At 56.8% G+C, this 3,248-nt stretch overlaps 1 non-coding gene across 1 annotated transcript in view; it reads left to right on the top strand.

The window, feature by feature from the left end:
• The first annotated feature begins 1,717 nt into the window (after nucleotides 1-1,717).
• LOC124770052 overlaps nucleotides 1,718-3,248 on the top strand; it is a 1,910-nt gene continuing 379 nt past the window's right edge. The window contains exon 1 of the ribosomal RNA XR_007013061.1: nucleotides 1,718-3,248. This exon is cut by the window's right edge and continues 379 nt beyond it. This is a non-coding gene — a ribosomal RNA (small subunit ribosomal RNA).

The following is a 3,248-nucleotide window of genomic DNA, read 5'->3' as shown; positions in this document are numbered from 1 at the left end:
CGCTACTCGCACTGCCCGCTCCCCTGTGTATCGCTTCATGTTAAACACCTTGCAAGTCTTGCTGACTTTCCACATGCTCCTGCTGTACACTGTAATGTGGATGGCAGCAGGACGTACATGCCGCCCCTCCCCACGTCCCCACCTTGCCCCCCTGCCTTCGCAAGCTGGTTGGTGAGAAGTTTGCATGTTCAATGCCCTTCGCATGCGACGTACTCAGGCTACGTTGTGGTGCGGCCTGTGTCAACCGTCCGCTAATGTCGTACGCGTAAACCACAATCTGTACTGCACATTCGTCCTTATGTACCGAATGATACATCGTGGCACATGTGTGACCGTACAACGACTGCGCCCAAAAACGGCGGACCATACAGTGCAAATATTGTGCACGCAGCTACGTGTCGTCTCCCTATGAGAGCTGGATTGCAGTGTGGTACGCCATAGAGACGTGTGGGAGGAACGGACGCCGTGGATGGCGATCAGCATGAGCTGTCTGTTGATGTATTCGGACCTAGTCGTCTCTCCTCACACACCGTGATGGCATGGTGCACCGCGTTCCATATCTGCGACATGCTACAGAGGCCGGTTGACAGTCGTTCGAGCAATGGACATCGCATACGTACGGGGGCCACCTTCCACGTATTGTCTAGGCGTGCACATTTTGTTGCGTGTATGTGGGCAGACGTAGTGTGGCGTGACACCTGACACAGGCATGCAATAATCGTTGAAGTTGCAAATGGCGATGGACGCCTGCGTTTTCTGGTGAAGTTACGCAAATGAACAAATGGTAACCTGTTGTGGTGCGGTTGTTCTCGCTAGGGGTGAATCGGTGATGGCGACGATAGGTTGAGGTACGAACCGGTTGTTCCAGCGATACCCACCATGCCGACGAAACTGAACGGCATCTGGGTGTGAAGCGATACGCGGCGGTGGCTGGGTGGGGACCGTCCCCGGCCGGTGAGGGGGGCGCCTCCCGGCGTGCTGGCCGCGCGGTGCGTGGGCGCACGCGCTACAGCCGGCTGGTGGGGGCGGCCAGTGGCAGGCGCGCCGGCCGACGGACGCGGCAGGCGTCGCAGCTGCGCGCCGGCGCACCCTGCGCGCGGCGCCGTGCGGCCAAAGTAGGTCCTCGCGGGCCCGGTGCGAAGCGCGGTGGACATCTTCAGTGTGCTGGTCCGATTGAGGACTGTGTGCGTTGAGGATGCGCCGCCGCCCGGCGCTCGGCGCCGCGACGCCGTCTGCTGCTCGGTCGCCCCAGCGGTTCTCGCTGGTGGTTTGTATCGCAGCTGTGCGGATGTGTTGGCGCGTGCGCTGTGCTGGGAGAGTTCGCTTCGGCACCCAAGTGGGGCTTTTGTCCTTCTGTGGCGCTGGCGTTGGAGCTGCCGGTCACCGTAGGTGGCGCGTGTTGTCTCCCGCCGGCAATGCCACGACAGCACGCTCCCGGGCCTCTGTCGGCAGCGGCAAGCTCAGTTGGGAGCACGGGTGGTCGCACCGAAAGCGTCTACTCGCCTAACTCCGGGCGATTGCGCCTCTCTCGAACCCGACCAAGTACTTGGGACGGCGCTGCGCGCCGCCGGGGACCTGAGAGGGTTTCGAGGTGTATTGTGCAGGGGAGCTCAGCCTCCTCCTGTTTGCAGAATGATTGAGCGGACGCTTGCGTGTTCGCGCGGGCCCCCGGGACACACTCCCGGGCGGCCGGCTGCTCAGCTCTAGTTGACGCAGCTCCCTGGTTGATCCTGCCAGTAGTCATATGCTTGTCTCAAAGATTAAGCCATGCATGTCTCAGTACAAGCCGCATTAAGGTGAAACCGCGAATGGCTCATTAAATCAGTTATGGTTCCTTAGATCGTACCCACGTTACTTGGATAACTGTGGTAATTCTAGAGCTAATACATGCAAACAGAGTCCCGACCAGAGATGGAAGGGACGCTTTTATTAGATCAAAACCAATCGGTCGGCTCGTCCGGTCCGTTTGCCTTGGTGACTCTGAATAACTTTGGGCTGATCGCACGGTCCTCGTACCGGCGACGCATCTTTCAAATGTCTGCCTTATCAACTGTCGATGGTAGGTTCTGCGCCTACCATGGTTGTAACGGGTAACGGGGAATCAGGGTTCGATTCCGGAGAGGGGAGCCTGAGAAACGGCTACCACATCCAAGGAAGGCAGCAGGCGCGCAAATTACCCACTCCCGGCACGGGGAGGTAGTGACGAAAAATAACGATACGGGACTCATCCGAGGCCCCGTAATCGGAATGAGTACACTTTAAATCCTTTAACGAGTATCTATTGGAGGGCAAGTCTGGTGCCAGCAGCCGCGGTAATTCCAGCTCCAATAGCGTATATTAAAGTTGTTGCGGTTAAAAAGCTCGTAGTTGGATTTGTGTCCCACGCTGTTGGTTCACCGCCCGTCGGTGTTTAACTGGCATGTATCGTGGGACGTCCTGCCGGTGGGGCGAGCCGAAGGCGTGCGACCGCCTCGTGCGTGCTCGTGCGTCCCGAGGCGGACCCCGTTGAAATCCTACCAGGGTGCTCTTTATTGAGTGTCTCGGTGGGCCGGCACGTTTACTTTGAACAAATTAGAGTGCTTAAAGCAGGCAAGCCCGCCTGAATACTGTGTGCATGGAATAATGGAATAGGACCTCGGTTCTATTTTGTTGGTTTTCGGAACCCGAGGTAATGATTAATAGGGACAGGCGGGGGCATTCGTATTGCGACGTTAGAGGTGAAATTCTTGGATCGTCGCAAGACGAACAGAAGCGAAAGCATTTGCCAAGTATGTTTTCATTAATCAAGAACGAAAGTTAGAGGTTCGAAGGCGATCAGATACCGCCCTAGTTCTAACCATAAACGATGCCAGCCAGCGATCCGCCGCAGTTCCTCCGATGACTCGGCGGGCAGCCTCCGGGAAACCAAAGCTTTTGGGTTCCGGGGGAAGTATGGTTGCAAAGCTGAAACTTAAAGGAATTGACGGAAGGGCACCACCAGGAGTGGAGCCTGCGGCTTAATTTGACTCAACACGGGAAACCTCACCAGGCCCGGACACCGGAAGGATTGACAGATTGATAGCTCTTTCTTGATTCGGTGGGTGGTGGTGCATGGCCGTTCTTAGTTGGTGGAGCGATTTGTCTGGTTAATTCCGATAACGAACGAGACTCTAGCCTGCTAACTAGTCGCGTGACATCCTTCGTGCTGTCAGCGATTACTTTTCTTCTTAGAGGGACAGGCGGCTTCTAGCCGCACGAGATTGAGCAAT

Source organism: Schistocerca piceifrons, unplaced genomic scaffold (genome assembly GCF_021461385.2).
Source record: "Schistocerca piceifrons isolate TAMUIC-IGC-003096 unplaced genomic scaffold, iqSchPice1.1 HiC_scaffold_74, whole genome shotgun sequence".
Classification (NCBI taxonomy): domain Eukaryota; kingdom Metazoa; phylum Arthropoda; class Insecta; order Orthoptera; family Acrididae; genus Schistocerca; species Schistocerca piceifrons.
The sequence above is the reverse complement of the archived record's forward strand: the minus strand, read 5'-3'. Positions and strand labels throughout refer to the sequence as shown.